Below are 16,110 nucleotides of genomic sequence, written 5' to 3'. Positions count from 1 at the left end.
AAGCGTCTGACTTTGGGTCAGGTCATAATCACCCAGTTTGTGAGTTAGAGGCCCTGTGATGACAGCTCGGAGCCTGGAGCCTGCTTCAGATTCTGTGTCTCCTCCTCTCTCTGCCCCTCCCCCATGCTCATGCTCTGTCTCTCTCTGTCTCTCAATAATACATAAATGTTAAAAAAATTTTTTTAAATTTCATTTTCCAAAGAGTTTCCTTCAAACTTAAAGTTTGAGAATAATCTCTTACATTTACTTTGTACTTTACACTTTGACAAAGCTTATTTACTGCCATTATCACTCTCTGTAGCTCCATGAACATCCTGTGGGTTCCTGCCATGCTTGTTCTATTTCTACCTCCATTATTTCTGTCCTCACCTAGACCTGTCAGTGAGGTGAGACTTGGCTATCTCTTTTCCTCTGAAGCCCTCTAATAAGCCAATTCATTATATCCCCCACCCACATGATGGGAGAGGGAGTTCTACCTTTTTAAATTTAATTTGATTTTCTAAGACACTTATTACAAAGAGGCATCCCAGGTTAGAATTTACACACATCAGAAGAAAAAGGCCCAGATATGTCTTCTTCCTCTTTTTCTGATCCATGTAACTTAGATGATGGTGATAATTGTCATTAGCAACATTGGAACTGTGGTACTGTTTAGTAAGTAATTGTTATGTGCTGGGTACTGTGGTAAGTGCTTTGCATAAACTTCTTTAGGTTTCACCAACAAGTCTAGGATATAGGTACTTTAAATAATTGCAAGACGACAAAGTAGGAATCAGAGGTACAAAGAGGTAAATAACTTACCCAAGTTGACAGATACTGTAGAGGAGGACCTGGAATATGGATCCAATTTGTCCAATTCCCGAGCCTGCATCTTTGACCAACCATTGTTGGTAAGTGTGGTCTCTGGAACACATACTCTGGAATCATCAAGGGAGCGTATTAAATATGCAGATCCCTGGGCCCTACCTCAGGTATATAAATTTAGTCTTGGTGACACTTTGGGAGGGAGGATCTGAATTCTAAGAAACTCCTGAGGTAGTTCTGGTATACTAGGAAGGATAAGAAGTGCTTCACACCAGAGGAAGGGTAGAAAAAAGCACACTTTTGAAGTGATTATTTAACCCACAGGAGTCTGTCAGTGTGATTACCAGCAATCTAAAAATGGAAAGTCTACTCAGGACGATCATATTTGTGCGCAAAGTGGCATGTCCCCATGTGTCCTCAGGGAGCAGGGGAAAATCGCTCCAGAACTATGACAAAACGCAAAGCTTGTTGGGAAGAGGATTAGAGCTGCTTACAGCTCACTCCCCTTTTCCTCTCTTCAGCAACTGTGGCTGATTCTCTCATGAATTAGGCCATGTCAGGTTAACTGAAAAATAGAGCAGCAGTCAGAACCACAGTGGTATGTGCCACTTGCTCTCCTGGACACAAACCCTAGTGTCTTCTCCATTTGCAGATGGATGCAGCACAGTGTGATGTGTTAAACTGAGGGGTCCGCCTGAGTGTGACTGCTGACATTAAGGAGTTTTGAAGAAGTGGCCTTCATGGTGTTTAGATTTTCTCCTCTAAATTGGAGATAAAACATCTATTGGAGTGTTGTCCAAACTTGAGCATGCATCAGAATCATTGAGAGAGAATGTTGAATATGAATGCTGAGCCTCACCCCAGAGTTTCTGAGTCAGTAGATTGGGAACCGGGTGAGTATATGCATACCTAACACAACATCAGTATGTCATGCTGTTACTAGTGGTCTGGACACCAGACTTTGAGAATCAGTTTTCTATAGCTCAGGTGATAGGTTGATTTGAGGACAGTTTCCCAGTGCAGACTTGAATGTGGTTTAAACTATACAAAACTAGACCATTCATATATCATCCCTTGTCTTAGAAATCAGAGACTAGGGATAGAATTTCAATCCCATTGGTCCGTTTGACCTTAAAGTCTGTTTTGAGTAGTGGTACGGTCGATATCCTGAGGGTAGAATGTTGGATCTCTTGAATCAGAAGTGATTTCAGACTCAATCTTCAGGTGAGTGAACTAACATCTTCAGGCCTCTGTTTCTACATCTGTAAGCCAGGAACAGCAAAAATACCTACGTTGTAGGGTTTGTGCTGGAGATAATCTGTTCATTTCTCCAGTCCCATTTTTCTCCCTTCCCTATTTTGCAATGTGGCCCAGGAAGCTGACCCATCCTATTGTCCTCTGTTTTCCAACCTGGTTCAGCCAATGGAGAGTGCCAGTGGGAGGTCTAGGTGCTGAAAGAGAGTGAAATAAGTAGATTTTACTCTCCTGCTCACTCTCTGTGGGGTCACTATAGGTTAGCTTGTAGCCCTCTCAGAAAAATACATCTTGCTGGCTAGCACCATCTTTATGGCCAGACGTGTTCTTAGAGCATCACTCAACCCTTGGCCTCTTCTGTGGAAGGATTTGCACTATGCTTTGTTCACCTCCATCAACCCCACTGCCTCTTGTGTAAATGTCTTTGCGAAAGCCCATTTGGCTGTCTTGTCTGTTTCATGCTGGGGCCCTGGCTGGTAAAATTGCATTGGGAGGAATGAAAGAATTCAGAGAAAGCCTTTGCAGCATGCTTTCAACTAGAGCGTGCCCAGTAACTTTCATTATTGCTGCCTTGTAATGTTCGGCCTAAGTCCTGATTGGTTATCTGTACTTGTGGCGCCTACCCATACATTTACAACTCCTAAGTATGTTTTATCTTCTTCAGGTACCACTTAAATAATCAATCCTGGATAAGGGATTACCTTTCCATTGTTTGGTATCTATTATTAAAGTTAGGATCTCAGATATTTCTTTTCTGCTTAGGTTGACATTAACTCATAAATGACTCCAATTTTACCTTTGTTAGGCAAAAATATTGCTATATACCACTTTTATCTTACACAAGTACCATTGCTGAAGGTAACCAAGAAAAAAGGAAGGATAGAAGAAGACTGAGTCTCTGCAAGCATCTGGGAGCTATTGTCTCAGTCTGAACTGTCTATTTATTTTTGTGGCAACAATAAACCCCAGATGGGTAAGCTTCAGTATTTAGGCTTTTTGCTGCATTCAGCCAAATGGAATGCTAACTGATATGACTGCTCATCTAGCCATTGAACTACTTCAGTAGGAATCATCAAGAAACAAATATTCAACAGAATCATTCGTATTGCTTTGAGAAATGAGTGCACCTGTGAAACATGCTATCAGTGTCTACATTTAATCTGTAGATGTGCTAGTGTTTTCCTTGTAAGCAAAGGACTATCTCTCTCCTGGTCATTGCTGTGTCTAAAATGCCTAGCACCGTACTTGACACAGAGCTGTGCTCAGAAAGTAAATGTTTGCAGAATGGGGAAGCACAGGGTGTGTTTAATAGAGATTGTGGTTGATTAAATTTACAAGCAGTAACAAGAGGACAAAATCACAGTGCTGGTTTCTAGGGCTATTGGCCCATGTCCATAGCTCCTGTCCTAGAGGGAAGATGATGGGAGGAGACTGGTGGCACCTTTGTATTCAGAGGACTTAGAACAATGTCCTGGCAGTGGCAAATTCTCAGACACTATATGTGAAGTAAATAAATGAAGAAATGAAAGTGAATAGAAAGTGTTCCCTGTCCATCTGGAAAAGTATTGGCTTAGAAGCTTTTCACAACTTTAAATATGTTTGTGTCTTTTCATACTTAATTTGCTTCTTTGTTGTTTTTCCACATTTTTTTTAATTTAGAAAAATAAGAATGCAGAAAAGCCTTCAGAAGAAGATAAAATTAGCTATAATCCTGCCATCGAGATTTAAGTGGAAAAAAAAAAAGCCCACAACATTTCTAGGTGTCTTTGATGGATATTTTTCCCCCCATCATCAGTACCTTCTTGGAGTCTGATTCTCCTGATGTTTTTCTGCAACTTAGCTTGGTAATTGTGACTTACTTTCCAAATCTTCTCTGTTGAAGCAGGATAATAAATGATACTTAAAGTCCTCATTTTTTGCCTTAATATACAAACCTTTAGAGCATTCAGTTCCTTTTACTGCCTTCTTGATATTGTAATTTGCAACAACACGCCCTTATTCTGAAAGATAAGGCATCTTTTTTTTAAAGATGCCTTATTTGCTGTTCTTCTGGCTGTGTTATTCCCAATACTTTTGAGCTTTATTATCCTTGTCATCATTTGACATACATGGGCAATAGCTGATATTTTTAGTGTGCTAGTAAGATTATTAAATTGTATTATATATTTTTTCTAGTTGGTGTGTTACTTTACAGTTACCTTTCAGATTTATATCTTTAATCTCAAAAATTAATGAGCATTCATTTTTTTTTAAAAAAGGATGCTAACAAAATGCCAACAAGATAATTAAAAACATAAATAAACCAAAGCCAAGTGATTTTGAAGGACTTTATGACCTAATGTTGGTTTGGGAAATGAGAGATGGGAAGCAAGTCTTTCTAGGAGATGTACTCTATTACAGTATAGAAACACAGTTTATCTTTACAATTCATAGATGGCTTCCTTTCATGATAGAATATTACTGATAGGAGAGAAAGCAACCTGCTTACAGTATCGATATTTATTTATGTATGTATACATGTGTGTGTTTATTTATAGATGTAATTGACACCTAACAGTGTGTAGAGTTAAGGCGTCGACTTGATACATTTATATATTGCAGTATGATTACCACAGGCAGTGTTAACACCTCTATCTTGTCACATAATTACCATTTCTGTGGTGAGAACATTTAAGATCTAGTCTCTTAGCAACTTTGAAGTATATAATACAGTGTTGTAATCACTAAGCTGTGGGTTAGATCTCCAGGACTTGCTTATATCTCATAGTTGCATGCTTGTACTCACGGACATCTCCCAGTTCGCCCACCACCAGCCCCCGGGAACCACCATTCTAGTGTCCGTTTTTACAAGTTTGTCTCTTTTAGATTCCACATATATGTGATATCATTCATTATTTGTCTTTCTCTGTCTTACTTATCTTACTTGGCACAGTGCCCTCAGGGTCCCTCCATATTGTTACAAATGACAGGATTTTCTTCTTTCTCATGTCTCAATGATTTTTCATTGTATGTATCAACCATAACTTCTTTATCCATTCATCCATTGACAGGCACTTAGGTTGCTTCTGTATCTTGGTTATTGTGAATCAGGCTGCTACCCTGTTTTTATTTCCTTTTGGATATACAGTTGACCCTTAAACTACATGGTTCTGAATTGCATGGGTCCACTCATACATGTTTTTTCTCCCATAAATACAGTTAGGTACTGTAAATGTATTTTCTCTTAGAATTTTCCTTCTTTTTTGTTGTTGTCAAAAAATAATTTTTTGTGGCAAAATTTACATAGTATAAAATTTATTACTTTAGCCACTTAAATATTTTATTATTGAAATATAGTTGATATATGGTGTTATATTAGTTTCAAGGTGCGCAACATAGTGATTAAAAAGTCCTATACTTTATGTTAAATACGTGTTAAATGGAGTTACCATCTGTCACCATACAATATTATTACGATATTGTTCCTTATTCTGTACCTTTCATCTCTGGCTTATTTATTTTATAACTAGATGTTTGTATCTCTTCATGTCCTGTACCTACTTTGCCCATCCTCCAATGTCACTCCCCTCTCTCAACCACCAGTTTATTCTCTGTATTTATGAATCTGTTTTTTTTGTGTGTGTGTGTGTGTGTGAAATCCTATGGTATTTGTCTTTCTCTGACTCATTTTACTTCGCATAATACTCTGGGTCCATCCATGTTGTCACATATGATGAGATCTCATTCTTTTTTTATGGCCAAGTAACATTCCATTGTACATAGACACCACAGCTTCTTTATCCATTTGTCTCTCGATGGTACTTAGGTGCTTTCCTGTCTTGGCTCTTGTAAATAATGCTGAAGTGATCATAGGGGTGCAGATATGTTTTTGAATTGGTGTTTTCCTTTACTTTGGGTAAATATCAGTAGTGGAATTAATGGATCATACAGTTTTCCTATTTTTAATCTTTTAAGGAACCTCCATACTCCTTTTGGAAAGCACCAAGGGACTAGTTCCTTTACAGTCTAGTTGCTCTTAAATACAGAGAACAAACTGAGGGTTGCTGTAGGGGAGTTGGGTGCGGGGGTGGGCTACATGGGTGAAGGGCATTAAGGAGGGTCCTTGTTGGGATGAGCACTGGGTGTTATATGTAAGTGATGAATCACTAAATTCTATTCCTGAAATCATTATTAGACTATATTAATTAATCCAGATTTAAATTAAAAACAAGAAGTATAAAAAAATAAAGTCTAGTAGCTCTTTTAAACTTTTTTTTTTTTTTCTGTGCCCCAGGGCAGACTAATCTTCTCAGAGCCTAACCCTGCATTGTTCAACTATCAACTTTTTACTAGGAGTGAGATTTCTTGATCATATGGTAGTTCTAGTTTTAATCTTTTGAGCAAACTTCATTTTTTTTTCTAGCAGCTCCACTTACTTTCTCCTTCTCCCTCCCTTTTTACAATTTCAGTAGCGATGGAAATCTATGAAACATTTTGCATTTTGTTTCTGATGTTTATTCATTTATTTATTCAGTCAACACATATTTATTGGGTTTCTGTTTTTCTGGGGACAGAATGGAGAGGTAGATATTGTGACTACAATGGTGGGCAGAATCCAAGAGTCCTAGTTCTTGTAGAACCCAGGATAACAGGCAGCCATCAACTAATCACAGTAATGAATCTGGAATTACAAATTGGTATTAGCACAATGAAGAGGAGGATCATGGTCTAATAAGAAAATAAAGTATCCTGACCCAACACTGGAGTCTTGAGTTCAAGGTCAGAGAAGATTCCCTGAGAAGTTTGAACTAAGAGTGTAGAATGAGTAGGAGGTGAAAGGTAAAATGATGTGGAAAGGTAGTGAGGCAAGGGACAATGTTGCAGAAGGAGGAACAGTATTTAAGCCCCATGACTAGAGCAGACACAAAATGATTTGAGACTCTGAAAGAAAAGCAGAGGCTGGAGCTTAGAAAGCAAGGGATGGAGTAATGCTAGACATGGCTTGTCAGAGAACTAACTGGCCCCCAGAGAATGCAAAGCCTTGAAAGTCATGTTAAAAATTGAGTCCTTATCATAAGTGCAGTGGGAGGAAGCCGTAGTATGTTCTGTTCGTTAGTCCTAAATTCATTCTCCCTTGCATTATTATGTTTTATGTATGTAACTTATGGCTCCAGTTAGCATGTCATGATGGTTAATTTTATTTGTCATTTTGGCTGGGCCACGTGCTTAGAGGTTTGCTTAAACATTGTTTTGAAAGTTTCTGTGAAGGTGTTTTTGGATGGAATTAGCATTTAAATTGGAGGGTTTGGAAAAAAGCAGCTTGCCCTCCATAATCTGTGTGGGTTTCATGCAGTTAAAAGCCTGTACAGAACAAATGACTGACTTCCTTGAGCAAGAGGGAATTCTATGGCAGACCGCCCTCATACTCGAATTGCAACATTGGCCTTTTCCTGATTCTGTGACCTGCCAGCCCACCCTGAAGATTTTGGACTTGCCGGCCTCCATAATTACTTGAATCAATTCTTTACAATAAGTCGCTCTCTATACACACATCTTACTAGTTCTGTTTCTATAGGGACATTGACTAACACAAGTATCATTATGTCCTGAACATAGAGAAGGTTTCATCATCTTTGCATGTACCTAATACCTAGTACTTTGTGAAAAGTGACTGTTTCTGTAAGGATATTTGTACTATGTCTAGATGCAGCATCTTGTGGGGCTTGTGTTCTCAGAACTTGCTTTGGAAAATAATAGAGAAGATGTTTATTGAAGGAGAAGGTGAATTATTCCTTTCTTTTTAAGTTTTTTTTTAATGTTTGTTTATTTTTGAGAGAGGGAGAGACAGATTGCAAGCATGGGAGGTGCAGAGAAAGAGGGAGACACAGAATCTGAAGCATTCTCTAGGCTCTGAGCTGTCAACACAGAGCTGGATGCAGGGCTTGAACCCATGAGCTGCAAGATCATGACCTGAGCCAAAGTCAGACGCTTACCTCACTGAGCCACCCAGGTACCCCTGAATTATTCCCTTTTATTTACATATTTCTGAGTCTGGTTAATTCATTTGGGAGGAAAATGTTTTCTTTTGTTTGGATTGCTAAGCTGAGGAGACTGATAATGAGTCCTTGGACTAAAACTTCATTGACATGGTCTTTATTTTTAAGAGGTTTCCCTATAGTTAGAGTTATAAGACCCATGCAGGAGATCAAATAACTATGGGAGAAGCTGCCAAGATGTTTGCTGTTGATTGTAGAGAAGAAAAGAAGAAAAGATCTGGATTATCTAAACATAGCCTCTTCAAATGTGGTTGACCAATTGGTCCTGGTTCACAAACTGTGTTTTACTAGTCAGTACAGAGATAAGTACAGATATTGAAAGTAATGTGAAGGAACTTTTATAGCAGTTGAACAGAGTGATTTTATGTCTGTTTTATGTCTGCAATTATAAAGATTGAACGTATGTTTTATATACTCTTCTTAAATATAATTTTTCTTGTGGTTAATTTTTACTGGATATTACAAAAGTATCAATCTATGATGGATTTAATAAAACAAAAAAGTCTGGCCAATCAACACAGCTTGAGAAGTCTTGGCCTAGACTGGCTGAAAAAAAGGCTCATGGGAAAGAGCAGCTGATCAGAAGAGATCGGGGCTAGGAGCAAGAAATGGTATTTTTAGGGGAAGAGATGAAGGAACAGCACGAACAGAGGTGATTGAGCTTTTGATTGGAAGTATCCTGTCAGATGACAAAAGTGCTGGAGAAGGAATTGCCCCAATTCTGTTACCCCTCAGGAGGTCATTCCAGCTGTGCACCACTTTATCTATGAGTTGTCCTGGTTCATTTTTAAACAGGAATGTTAGTCTGAAGGTTGATTATTCCTTAGATGATTGTGTGGATATACCACTTGGCCGAGAAAACTCTATTAGGTGTTTACAGTAAGTCAAAGCTAATGCACTGTTGCCAGTTATCACTTCTTTGAAAAGTAATACTCCCTTTGCTCTCCCTCCTCACTGCTCCCCTCAAATCTTGGGTGGACTTAAAAATACTATTTGATTTGATCTCATCTAGGGAATAGGGACTATCTGTCAAGTTCAAAAACCTCCTGCCAGATTTGTATTCTTTACAGTATGTCCATCATGATAAATTATTAAAATGATGGTTTTCCTGGCAAGCTATATTGTCTAGTCTCCCAAGAGATTTATGAAGTAATGCTGTATATTCAAAAGCAAAATTTTCCATCTCAATGAAGAAGATGCTTATAAAATCAATACTTCAAGAAGTTGGAACAAGTGACTGGAATACCACATGGGACAAATGTATTCACAAAAATGGCAGATATGTATTAGTGATGTAATACTGTTGTTCTTTAAGTTTTTGAAGTTACAGTTTACCTAAGCTGAATATATTTCTTTTCTGATTTCTGGTGAGTTGTGAATGCATAAAGTTTTAGACAATTTTGAATCATGTGAATTTTAGCTTGCAAAGTTCAGGTGATAATGTAATATTGAAGACTTATTCTAAGTGGTCTCTTTTGGGTATTGTTGCTGTTGATATCTTAAGCAGTTTTTCTTTCCTTTTGACTACGGAATGATGTCCTTGTCAGTATTTTTGTTTCTTTGTTTATTTCGTTTACTGATATGCCTATAAAAAGTATTATTTGGCAAGGCTGTTGAACTATTGACTATTCTAGTAAAGATTAGTCAGTGATCTGGATTGTGAACATGTAAGAATAGTTCTCAACTTCCTTTGAGAACATATATATATATGTTATATACATATATATATATGCTTGCATGCATGTATGTATTTTAAAATAATCATAATTAGTCCCTACCTAATCCTTTTAAATCAAACTCTTTTTGGGGGACTTGGGCATACTTTTATTTTATTTATTTTTTATTTTTTTAATATGAAATTTATTGTCAAATTGGTTTCCATACAACACCCAGTGCTCCTCCCAACAGGTGCCCTCCTCAATACCCATCACCCACTTTCCCCTCCCTCCCACCCCCATCAACCCTCAGTTTATTCTCAGTTTTTAAGAGTTTCTTATGGTTTCGATCCCTCCCTCTTTTTTTTTTTTCCCTTCCCCTCCCACCCTGGTCTTCTGTTAAGTTTCTCAGGATCCACATAAGAGTGAAAACATATGGTATCTGTCTTTCTCTGTACAACTTATTTCACTTAGCATAACAGTCTCCAGTTCCATTCATGTTGCTACAAAAGGCCATATTTCATTCTTTCTCATTGCCACGTAGTATTCCATTGTGTGTATAAACCACAATTTTTTTATCCATTCATCCATTGATGGACATTTAGGCTTTCCATACTTTGGCTCTTGTTGCAAGTGCTGCTATAAACATTGGGGTACAAGTGCCCCTATGCATCAGCACTCCTGTATCCCTTGGGTCAATTCCTAGCAGTGCTATTGCTGGGTCATAGGGTAGGTCTATTTTTAATTTTTTAAGGAGACTCCACACTGTTTTCCAGAGCGGCTGCACCAGTTTGCATTCCCACCAACAGTGCAAAAGGGTTCCTGTTTCTCCACATCTTTGCCAGCATCTATAGTCTCCTGATTTGTTCATTTTGGCCACTCTGAATGGCATGAGGTGATATCTGAGTGTGGTTTTGATTTGTATTTCCCTGATGAGGAGTGACGTTGAGTATCTTTTCATGTGTTGGGCATACTTTTAAAAAGTGTTGAGGTGCAGGGTGCTGCGGTGGCTCAGTCGGTTAAGCGTCCAACTCTTAGTTTTGGCTCAAGTTGTGATCTCACAGTTAGTGAGTTAGATTCCCACATTGGGCTCCATGCTGGCCATGTGGAGCCTGCTTGGGATTCTCTCTGCCCCTCCCTACTCACTCTCTCTGTCTTTCAAAATAAATAAACTTAAAAAATTTTTTCTTAAGTGTTAAGGTTTTTATAATAGGTAATTGGGATTGAGAGTTATTGCCTAAAAGCAGAGTCACCTGGAGAGACTGTTATGTCACAGATTGCTGTCCTGCATGCTTGTCCCCCAGAGTTTCTAATTCAGTCATGCTGAGGTGGGAGCCCCCCCATATCCCAGATGATGATGGTGGTGGTTCTGAAAAACCACTTTTAGAACCATGGTCTTAAAAGATAGGAACAGACTATGATCTCAGTCGTCTAAATCTAGATTAGAAGGCTTTGGGAAGGTTGGGGGCTGAGGTTAGCCTTGAAGAATGAGTGAAACTTCGGTAGAGGGAGGGACAAGACATTTCAGCAGGAAGCAGACATTTAAAACCCAGATGAGCAAAGGCATAGAACTAATTTTCCTCAACATTTACAGATTTATCTTTCATAATCAGCAAGGTAGGTTCCTTCAGAGATGGTATCAACAAGTGATGCTTTAGTTTAAACTATTCTCTGTTCCCATGATCACTTCAACAAATAATGCCCTTCATGCAGAATGTGCTCAAAATGAGAGCTTAAAAATATTTTTAATTAGTTTACTAGTTATTTACTCATATGTCTAATCTATTTTTCTTCTGTGACAGGCTCTGTGCCGGATGCCTGATACATAGAACATTTTAAAAGAGAGGTATGGTATAATACAAGATCAACCAACTCTTTGTACAAAGGACCAGATTTTGTAAGTCAAGAGGCAAATCAAGGATGTTACATAGATACTTACATAACCACTCATAATGTAACCAGTCTTAGCTCATGTACTGTATAAAAGGAGGCTTTAGGTCACATTTGGCTGCAGGCTGAAGTTTGTCGATTGTTAAGTGTAACAAAGCAAAATTGTGGGTTCTATGAGGAAAGACAAGAGGGGCCATTTTTTAGTTCAGTGTAGGAGGAGGTCAAGGAAAACATCTTTGAGGGAGCGTTATTTGCATTGGGTCTTGAAGGGTATGTTTGGGGGTCAAGTGGGTAAATACTGAGGAGCAAAATTTGCTGAGTAGAGGGCAGAGTGTGATTTGAAGGGACTGAGGGAAGGCCCGGGCACTGGAGTGAAGCACTCAAGGTGGGCATGGTGTAAGGCAGGGTCCAAGAGAAGGCAGGTGCTGTAGTTCATGCTAAATCATTCTCATTGTTTTCAGAGCACAGAACTATTACTGGCATGAATAACCAGAGTGGTAAGTGCAGGCTGTAAACCGGCAAGGCTAAGGAGAGAGGTAATTCGTCTTTTAGTAAATGGATAAGGAAAAATTCATTGAGTTAATAACCTGACTGCCTAGGTAACTTTTGATTTGAAAGAAAAAAAAATCCCTTTTCTGCTAGACTATGCAGTTGATAAGGACAAAGTGATACAGTGCAAGGAAGGGAAAGCTATGTTTATTTCATGCTTGTGTAAAGCCAGGCACTGCAACTTGAATGCTTAATACCTAAAGAACATGCTATTATTTTTCTCATAGGAGGAAAATAAAATGAGACATAGAGAAATTTAGCAAGTTGACCAATATTATACTACAGTTCATAGCAGAGCTACAGTTGAAACCAGTGTATTCTGATTCTACAACTCATACTATTTGAGGGGAAGGAAGGTGGGGGTGGGAGAGAAAAGTATCAAAAAAACAAGGGGAATGGGTAGGGGAAATGTGATTTGGTTCTGAAGCAAGATCAGCAGAATCTCTGAACCTTTCAGAAATTGTATATCTAAGATGGCAGTTAGGTAGCAGATGTGCTACTGGGTTTTGTGTTGCTTTCCGTATCTCTGATTGATATAATTAAGCATTTTTCCCCCAGAATTTTTGTGAATCTCTGAATCCTTATGCACACAGAGAAGTAAGGTGTACCACAAGGTTATAAACGTTCGTCACCCAGGCATAAGTAAAATGTCGGAATATTGTCCTGAAGAAGTAAAACCTTGAATGGTTCTTGGTTGACATACTTAACAAACTCAGTGTCATGTGAGTGACCCCAGGCTTTTGCAGGACTTTACACCTTTGAACACGTTTCTGCCTCTTTCCCTTCCCTTCTGTCTCCTGGCAAACTTCTGGATCAGTGGTTGGAAGCTTTTCTTATAATAGGCCAGATAATATTCTCAACTTTGCAAGCCAGTCTCTGTTGTATCTACTTAACCCTGCTGTTGTAGTGCAAAAGCAGCCATAGGCAACGCTTAAATGAAGGATAATTTCTGTATGCCAGTAAATCTTTATTGATGAAATGGTCATTAGGCTAGATATGGCCTACGGGCTGTAGTTTGCTGAACTCTCTCTCAGACCCAGTGTAAAGGTTGCAATGTAAGGCTATGTTAACAGCATTTTTGGTAGTTCCCTAATGTTTTGTTTTTTAGTTCATATCTGTAAGAACCAAATAATTCCATACATTATGTTATCTTTGCACATGTATTTGAAAAACCGTATTTTCACCCTTTTGTGGTCCTTTATCAAGGCAGATACTAAGTTTTCTTTACCAGTTGTCCAATGTAGGACTTAGCAGGTATAGAGGTTTATTGGTATGTTGAATGAGATAGTGAAAGATTGTGTTTCCCCAAAATGGCCAGAGCAATATTTCCAGTCTCACATATCCTTCTCAAAACTTGGCACTCTCCATCAAGAGGAGGGTCTCTTATTTCCCCTTTCTTCTATTTATTTTTTAAAGTTTGTTTGTTTATTTGAGAAAGAGGCAGAGAGGGAGAGAATTGAAAGCAGGCTCTGCACCATCAGGGCAGAGCCCGATGTGGGGCTTGAACCTGTGAACCATGAGATCATGACCTGAGCTGAAACCAAGAATCAGGCACTTAACCAACTGAGCAACCCAAGCGTCCCTCCCCTCTCCTTTAAAGTCTGTGGGATTTTGTGACTGAGTCAAGGAATAGAATGGAGTGAAGGTCATGCCTCATGATACCTGTTATATGGCTTCCATGTGGTCCACTCTCTCTCCTTCATTTTCTCTCAATATTCACATCCTTGGATCCCAGCCTCCATGCTGAGAGGAAGCCTGAATTATCCCAGATAGAGCAAAACTACGTGAAGTGATTCACATGTAGAAGAACTGAGTCCTCTAGTCGACAGCTCTCATCAGTCTCCTGACACGCAAGTCAGTGAGCCTTCAGGGGTCTCAGGGAGCCAAATCCAGCCAGCTCTTTGTTTTTATAAATAAAGTTTTATTGGGATACAATCCCATGCTTTCATTTATGCATTATTAATTGCTGCTTCTACTCTAAAGCAGCAGAATAGAGTACTCATGACAGAGAGCATATTTATGGCCCACAAAACCGAAAACACTGTCTACCTCTTTGCAGAAAAGTTTGCTGACTGCTACCTCTCAGATGTAAAGTCTTCCACTTGAGGCAGATGCAGCAGAGACAGCTATTTTCTTATCATTTTCTATCAGAATTCCTGATCTTCAGAACTCATGAACGTCATAAATGGTTGCTTTATAACATGGTGCCATTTGAGAGTGATTTTTCATGCACTCAGAGTACCTGGAACACAGGTGGATATAGTTGTTGGGAAAACCCCAGCTTATGCTTGTTAAAATACAGAAAGATCTAAATCTACCCTCCTTCTTCCCTGTTCCTTATCCCCTAATACACACATTCTTTCAGACTTTCATAGTTTTCAAGTTACATCTAAGTTTAAGGAACATGACCATTTATATCTCCGTTACTGTTTTGGACATCAGGTTATATTTTCCTATGAGAAAATAAATATTACATAGAGAGGTCCCAATTAGCTTTAAACAATCAGAAGGTTTTGCTCATGTAGAAGAAGTAGAGTTTGAACAGCTATTTCTAGGTCTTACAAACCATGAAGTGTATTTTCACATTTACTTTTTGTTTCTTAATCCCCCTAAAATTCTTTCTTTCTTTCTTTCTTTCTTTCTTTCTTTCTTTCTTTCTTTCTTTCTTTCTTTCTTTCTTTCTTTCTTTCTCTCTCTCTCTCTCTCTCTCTCTCTCTCTCTCTCTCTCTCTTTCTTTCTTTCTTTCACATTTATTTATTTTTGAGAGACAGAGAGAGACAGAGCGTGAGCAGGGGAGGGGCAGAGAGGGAGAGGGAGACACAGAATCAGAAGCAGGCTCCAGGCTCCAAGCTGTCAGCACAGAGCCTGATGAGGGGCTCGAACCCACGAACCGTGAGATCATGACCTGAGCCAAAGTCAGATGCTTAACCGACTGAGTCACCCAGGTGCCCCCCTCCCTGAAATTCTAATGGAGGGAAATAGCAGCCTGCAACTGCATAATACTGATGGTGTCTCATAGTTCATGCACATGGAGGTGTCATTACAATACTAGAATCAGTTTCTGTATTTTCTTCTTTTGCCATTCATCAACATGAAAGGTTCTCATGAAAAGTATTAAAGGCCATAAAATAAAATATATTGTAGTGCTCCCTTTGAAATGTTTTAAAGATTATTAAAAATAGTGCAGTTTGAGGTAAAAGGTCAACTAGCAGTAGTCACTTTCTTTAACATTGATGTGATTTTTATTAAGCATTTATCATTTCAGTATCATTTTAGAAGGCACTGGAAATCATTTTTCATTTTCTACATATCATTTTGCAGCTGTCAATTGTCCAGCAGCAACAAACATTACATCTCAATTCTTCTGTGCTTTGTAATATTTTATGGACTTTTTTTTTTTTTTTTGAGAAACCCTGTGTTCTGAGAATTTATATAGTGGAAAGATACTTAAAACAGGCAAGTGGCTCACAGTTCTCTGTAAGCTGCAGAGATACAGTAAATTTTTCTTTGATTCAGACTTTAAAAAAATTAGGAGAAGTTGGTTATTTTCTCATTTTCTTTAGTTTCTCTTAGCGTAGAGAACTAGCAGCTTACAAAGTGTTCTTAAGGTTATTTTGAACCTATGTCTTCTGAATTGATCTTGTATTCCCATGGGATGGAGGTAAAGAGTAGAGGTGTGTGAGAGAGAGAGGAGAGCAAGCAAGTAAAAGAGCACTAAACAACACAGATGCACATTTATATTTAATTAAAAAGCTCAAATTTGAGTTTTCCATTAGGGTTTCCATAAACAACTTACAGTGCCAGATTTCACTTCTTCCATTACTCCTAATATCTGGTTATTGATTTGTTCTGTGGTTTTGAGAAAAACATATCTGTTGAGGGCAAGACAGCATTGTGAAGAAGGAAGTCTTTGTTTTTATACG

This window comes from Acinonyx jubatus, chromosome A2, assembly GCF_027475565.1.
Source record: "Acinonyx jubatus isolate Ajub_Pintada_27869175 chromosome A2, VMU_Ajub_asm_v1.0, whole genome shotgun sequence".
NCBI lineage: Eukaryota > Metazoa > Chordata > Mammalia > Carnivora > Felidae > Acinonyx > Acinonyx jubatus.
The sequence above is the reverse complement of the archived record's forward strand: the minus strand, read 5'-3'. Positions refer to the sequence as shown.